We start from the raw sequence: 7,287 nt of genomic DNA, 5'->3' as shown, positions 1-7,287 counted from the left end.
TCTCTCTCTCTCTCTCTCTCTCTCTCTCTCTCTCTCTCTCTCTCTCTCTCTCTCTCGAATGATCGCATCTATTTTCATTCATCCGCGTTAATCAAAGGCCGTTTCCAGTTAATCCGCGCGTACCCTCGCGATTAGCTTCCAGTTGGGCCAGTTTGCTCGCATTCACGTAAGATTATCCTCGTTAATTTTCATTGAAACGCGGTGAAACGCGTTGGTTTCTCGTTTAATTAATTCGTAATGACTCCATGATTAACTCTCTCTGCTTATTTGTCCACGAATTTACGATGACACGTGTTTCCGGATGATAGGTAAAATTTTGTAACAGCACGAGTTATTTTAATCCGACCGATCTCGAGTTTATTAATTTCGTTTTCGAGTCGAGTCGTCGTCTCTTCATTGAGAACGATTCTCTTCTCCCGCAAACGATATATCATCGTTTGATTTATCGCACCCTGGACGTTTCGTCCCGCGACGCGACACCCGCGTAAATCCCGCTTTATCCGCACCACGCGCTCTTGATTTTCAAATGCGAGAAACACCGCATGGCCAACTCCCCTCGGAGCCACAACGGCAAAACGTGAATTCACGGATCTTGTTTCCTCGTTGTTTCATTCTCTCTGACGAAAAATCCTCGACATTTTACGCTTAGCGCGAGTTTCAAGTTGCTGTGTATTTCTTTCGGTGTTAAGGATATCGGTCTTGTTTCTTGTGCAATGGGATGGAAACAAGGAACGTTTGTTTCGGAAATAATATTGCACAATTAATAAAATAAATCGTTGCTTTATGTGAAATATTCAAAAATTAGTTTCTAGTAGATCGGAATAATAATAATTCTTTTGAATATCGCAAACACTTCGAATTTGTCGCAATTTTAGACTTTAACTTGTATTTGTACAACTTGTCTTTGAAACGTTCGTTACTATGCATTAAGAAATTTCTGTGAAAAAATCTTTCTTAATATAAAAAAAAAGGGGGAGATAAAATCGTTTGATTTCCATTAAAAGCAATCGGAGAGGGCATCAACCTAGCATTCATCCGGAAGTGTGGTTATCCAAAGGTTAAAGAGGATCCATTAGAGAACTGGGTTGGCTTTTCGACAAATACCACCAAGTTTTCGTCCAAGTGTAATCAAATAATGTTTGCGAGCCACGTTGACCGAGGTTGACCCATGTTCGAAAATCTCGACCGCGCAAAAATGAATGGTGACGCGTTATATGTCGTTTTAATCGAGAAACACGAGTGTAAAAACTGAATGCATTTCATCCAAGTCGACCGCCGTTTCGTCGAGTTATTTCGGATCGATGATGAAGAAGTAGCCACTGATTTCGAACGGAAATCAATATCAAATTCTTTTTAAAGAACTTCGAAACCGTGTAACAGTAATAGCAGTATTATTGGTGTTCTTATTTCTATAGAAAATTTATCCTCATCTTTTCCATTATTGTTTCATTCTGCTTCCCCCTGCCAATTTGAGAAAACTTAATGCGAATAATGATTGCTTTAAGTTGCAATATTGTTTGAGATATTCTAAATAATATTTCTATTTATCATGCTAATAGATGTAAGACAAGAATTATTGAAGTAGAGAAATGAAATTAGAATTTGAACAGGAAATTTTAAAATCTTGAAGTGTACTTTCCGAATATTAATCTTTTGTCCTCCAAGCAGCAATTTATAGTCGACTTCAAGATGTCTTTTCTTACATATAACAAAGTTGCGGACAGTAATATCTTTTGTAAGAATAGATCCTTTAAGCTCTAGTATCGTTAATTAATCTTAGAAATAGGAAGGCTTTAAAAAATCATCTTAAAAATTATCGATCCAATCCAATTGTGCAAACTTTCCTCAACAAAATTGTTCCAATTACCAAATTTCTCTTTTCGATTTCGACTCGTTCATCTCTCCCCCTGTAAATCTCACTTTCCACCAAAATTCCAGCAAATTTCCCAACAGAGGCGCTGATCGATCCCTTCGAACCAAAGAAGAAGTATCGGTCGTTAAAATGACGAACAACGGATACGATTAACGCGGATGGCCGAGTCGTCGAACTCGATGAACGTCGATTATGGCGGATATGTGTCCACCGTATCATATCGTCGACACGCCAAATGTTGCACACGGCCGTCACCGAAATAACAAGGTTAATTAGTCCGCGAGGAAGTTCTACTCGAAATCCTTCTATTAACGTCGTCAGCTGTGAATCCTATTATCGCCCCCCTCCCGCCGTTCCACCAACTCGGCCACCCGTCGTTTCTCTATCCCTCGAATCGACGACAATTAGTCCACTTACCGTCGAAATATTCCGGTGTCGACGGGGGTCGTCGAACCTGGCCGTCGAGCGGTCACGTCCACGAAGGCGCGTGTAAATTCGGTAACGAATTTAATTAGCGTCCCGTTTCTCCGTTGCCGTTTCGCGCTGTCGGTGGATCTTCTTTCGTCATTGTTCGACGGACGTTTAATTCGATTCCGAAATATCTATAATTAGAAGTGGAAGGGACGGATAAATTTGTTTCCGATGAGTTTGATAAATCTGAACGTCGATGGATGTTTCATCATTTCTGAAATTTCAAAGTTTCGTTAATAAATAATTCCACGTGGAATAGTAATGGAATAGTGGAGGAGTTTTACTCAAAAAGATACAACGGTAAAATTAAAATACAATCCACAAATATTTTGACTTTCTCTGTTTTATTGGAAATGATAGTTGAAGGATCGAGATAAGGGTCGTTAAATATCCTGTCATTTTTGGAAGCGCAAGATGGATAAATATGTCGATAGTTGAATATAAAATTAAAATATAGATCTGTTCATTATTACTGAAAATAATTGGAATTATTTAAAAAAAAAAGAAAAGTCATATCTGTCTACGCACGTGTCAATAAACAAAGGATCTCTTCGAGATCCTCCGACCGGAAGATCAAGCAACAGATCACGTTCGATCGAGGACCCAGCCTAATGTGCACACGCGATAACAAGGTTAATTAGCTCACGACGCCTGTCGGCGGTTCGTCTTGCTGCTGAATAATTTATCGACCTGTGGCAGCTACGTGTGTACACGCACGTGCAGATTCTATTCTCTTCGAGACAAACGTCGCATTCCTCGATCGTCTCTTTGCATCCTTGGAAAATTGTTTCGCCTCTTACGTATAATTTACGTACCAACCAACGTGTTCCCCGATAAAACTCGTTAACACTGGTCTGGCCAGCGAAAACCGGAACGTTCGCATATTTCTTTCTTAAAAAGAAATTCCTCTTGTGGTCACTCGTAATCAAGATAAAACCTTCGTTTCGATGATTGCAAATCTGAGAATTTTTGATACATCAGATGTATAATTAACACGTTTCGTTTCAATTTTTTGATGAGGCACGAGAAACAAAATTTTAAAAATGCAACAAAAAGTAATTATATCGAAAAGAGAATGGATATCCAGAAAGAATTCCAAATCCTTTTCGAATACTTCTCTTTCTTCAAATCACTCGAGATGATAATAAATAATGAAATCGCATATGGTGGAACCATTGTTACGTTCTCGTACATAATTCCTATAAGAAATCCTACCCGAAATCGATGTTGCATAAATTATGCAAATCGCACAATAATCCAATACTCGTTATATTCGAACAATTCTCTCTATTTACCATCAGAAAAAAAATCTTAATTTTCTTAGATAACAGGAGAAAGAGTAAATCGCATCGGATATCGGAGATAGAAAGCCTACCTCTTTCCAAGAGGTAAACGCGGCCTTTCGAAACTTTTAACCGATCAAGATACGTCGAGTGCAGTGAACACCCACCCCCTCTCCCCAATTCCGATTGGCTCCGATTTGAATGGGGCACTGAGACCGAATTTTCGACTTCGAACTCGCCCAAACTCGTACACTCGTACACCCTTAATCGGGGTTGAAGTTTAATTTCCAACGTATATACGCCAGAAATGGATTTCCCTCGTACGTATCAATTATTTCGACGACCCCGTCCCCCATCGATTTCCCGTCTCCCGCGCCGAAACCAACGAGATTCAACGGCGCCAAAGGCTCCGAGAATTAACTCCTCGTGGAATCTTCCTCCCTTACTTCTTCTCTCGTCGGAATAAACAACGCTTTTCCTTCCCTTAATTTTATCCCTCGACGAAGAGCCACCTCCTCCACGCAACCCTCCGCGTTATGCATAGAAATGAACAAATTTATACCGTGAAAATTTCATCCTTGTTGATTAGACTTCCTGTTGAAACGCTCGACACTTTGTTTTCGGTTTAGCTGATATTCCTAAAGTAGTAATCCGTTGTTGGATGTCGTGTAAATTGGATAGTCAAACTTTATCCGTAGTGATACGTTATACGATTACAAAGTGAGAACGGTTTCATGGCGTACAACGGAAATTATACCCATCAAACGCTTCGAATAGAGAGAGATTGCCTCTTGAAATTTGCTGTTCTCGATTGAAATCTGCAACGTGGTTCTTTTCGATAATTCATATTTTGATTTCTCAGAAAGGAGCTAGAAATTTAAAAGAATTTCTTCGAAAGTACCATAAAATAATAATAATAATTATAAAAATTATATTATAGAATTACTGTGAATTATTAAATATTTTTTTAAATGATCTTCAGCTCTCTCAATAATAATTCAACAATTAAATAAACATTAATTCACAGCTAATATCTATCTGACCAGAAATATTTCCCAGGACCTCTTATTATGACGTATTTTTCGAAAACATTTTATCTCTCCATAATATATTGTTCCAATAGAGTCGAGTCATTCAACTCCCCGTCATCTAGGCGAAAAAGTTCCCTTCGAACAATTCCCTTCTCCGTCATTCCAAGCATCTCATTCCCTGTAATAATACACGCGAAGAGCAAAAAATATGAACTCTTGGCTTCGGCCTCTCTCGCCAAACAAAAGACTCTGTAAACAGGTCGAGGAGGATCCTCGGGATACGCAATAGTTTACATAATACCGTGACATTTTTCCAATGTGCGGGAATTGGTTGGCTGGAAATGTTGCTAACACTCGGTGAAAGTGAAAAAGGGAGGAAGAGATACTCGTCCAATCCTTGGAAATAGGAGATGAGCGCAAAACGAGAGACGACGAGCGTAGGGATTATCGTCTATTGTGTCTTCTTTGTCGAGTTTCATTTGGGTTAAATTTTTAGAGGGAGAGGCTTTCAGAGTACCCACGTTTTCGAGTGGAGCCGTTTACGTGACCACGGAGAGAGATCATTCCGACCGGTCTAGCAAGGATTTTATGTTTATCTGCTCGTTGCAGTTATGCGGCGTCGTTCGCGAAAAACGGTCGAACGTTTCGGAACGGTTGGAAAAAGTTTCTCGTTTCGAGGGCTGAAAGGAGATAAAGGCAGGAAGAAAAACAGTGTTTTACAATTGTTCTAATTATACCTGGAAAATTATGTTTATCGGGATAATTTTTCGCGAGTATTAAACGGTGCAAAGGTGATAAAAATTTGCAGAATATTTGTATTAATGTCGCGATTGTAACTCGCGATATTTTTATTAATATCAATATTTGTTCCACGAACAGGTTAATCAAACACGGGTTTTTTTCTCATTAACCTATCGGAAACGCGAGATTTATCACAATTGTCGCCGGTTGCCAAAGGGAAAATTTTCTAGAAAACCGTTAATTGCCGTTTATAAATGCATCCATTATAATATTTCCATAATATTGTTAAGCACGATAATGAAATAAGTTTTTCAAGGTTTTTTTCTTTTCCCTCGTTTCTCATTTTCTCGTTAATCCTGTGGGAATTACAGAGAGTTGTTTATCGCAGCCATTTTCGAAGGAAAAAGTTTTAAGAAAAATCGATATCCGACGAGAATATTCTATTTTACTAAAAATTTGAATTTCACTCAAGATTTTTTTTACAATCCTCTCAAATTTTTATTCCCTCGCACACACGTTAAATCTCCTCTTCGCGTTACTTGCTTTTGCACCACCCTGTATTTACCGCAACGCAATAACCGAGTCCCCACAGAGAGCAAAAACAGACATTCACGAGCTCTCAGCTCTCTTCCATCCTTCCTCCAATCAAAGAATCACAAGCGTGTATACGCGGCATCTCGTTATCCGTCCCTCCCCCGACTTGATTCTCCCCTCGCAAAACAATGGGCATCGATCGAAATACATTATCGGTTAATTGTTCGTCTAACGGATGCGGGAGATGCTGACTCATCCCAGTCGACTCGTTCCTGTTTTCGAGAGCGACTCGATTGCCATCGTTCCACGTAAACGCGAGCATGAATCGTACCTATCACGAAGAGAAATGTTGCCGGTTACAGGGTTATACGTCATCGTACAGCGCCAGTGGTTCTTAATATTTTCCAATTTCGTGCAACACTTTCTATGCCTCACTTTCTTTCGAGGAAAGAATTTGTTGTGAACGTTTAAAATTGCTAAAGAAGCAATTTCGAAAAAAACACGCGCGCGCGCGAATTTTTAAATTAAAAATTACTGAAAATTTTAGGTAATAATATTAATTTTATGATAACGTGGAATACAATAGACGCACAAAATTTTTAGTAATCGTCTCGCAATAATTTAAAATATCTTTTTGATGAAAAATTGTAATTAAACTTTAAGTAAATTATTAACATTAAAAATTATAGAAAATCCTAATTAATATACCAATTTCATAATTTCGCAGAACATTAATATTCTTCAATTAACGTAGTAGGTCAAAGTGATTCGAATTTTCCTTCTCTCTTTTTTCTTTTCTTGAAAAAATTACAACTAACTTTATATATATATATATATATATATATATATAATTACATATTGTTATCGAAACAAAGTCAATTATCGAGAATATTTTTCTGAAGAGGAAAATGTATGCAACCTGACCCGACTATATCGATTCAGAGTTAAGAATCACTGGCGTAGATCCGGAATAATAATCCGGAAGTTGAACGCGATTCCTCAGATATTCTTCTCGTTATTGCGACCTGCGGCTTGGATGTATCCTCTCGTGCTGTACCGTGCTGATCCGTGGAAATGGGACGAGAGAAGTTGGATAGGTTTTATCTCGGACCTTCCTTCTTGTTGGAAAAATCTTGGGGAACGATCCATCGAAGAATAGCATACGGGAAGCTTTATCTAACGATTTTCAATCCATTCTTGCAGGGGAGCTCGGCACGGGTAAAAAGGAAGTGGCTGGGTGGTCCGTGGCGAAGATAGCTTCTGGACCGGTGTCAACGGAATGTGAGTGTTACATTTTTACTCGGGGAGAAAAGTTTTTACACTTTGGATCTGGGAGAGGTTATGGATATTGTAT

At 38.8% G+C, this 7,287-nt stretch overlaps 1 protein-coding gene across 7 annotated transcripts in view; it reads left to right on the top strand.

The window, feature by feature from the left end:
- LOC102680347 (protein-tyrosine sulfotransferase) overlaps positions 1–7,287 on the top strand; it is a 171,703-nt gene that overhangs the window by 30,128 nt on the left and 134,288 nt on the right. For 2 of the 7 annotated variants that reach the window (XM_031510704.1, XM_031510702.1), the window contains exons 1-2: positions 5,281–5,293; positions 7,137–7,214. The exons of 2 other annotated variants lie outside the window; for them this stretch is intronic. The gene's annotated coding sequence lies outside the window, so the exon portion shown is untranslated. Of the gene's footprint in view, positions 1–5,280; positions 5,294–7,135; positions 7,215–7,287 lie in introns of those variants that run through there. 3 more of the 7 variants (XM_031510703.1, XM_031510707.1, XM_031510701.1) reach the window with 2 other exon arrangements.

The sequence above is a fragment of the Apis dorsata genome, unplaced genomic scaffold (genome assembly GCF_000469605.1).
Source record: "Apis dorsata unplaced genomic scaffold, Apis dorsata 1.3 scaffold_256, whole genome shotgun sequence".
In the NCBI taxonomy this organism is placed as follows: domain Eukaryota; kingdom Metazoa; phylum Arthropoda; class Insecta; order Hymenoptera; family Apidae; genus Apis; species Apis dorsata.
This window is presented reverse-complemented; position numbering and strand designations above follow the sequence as displayed.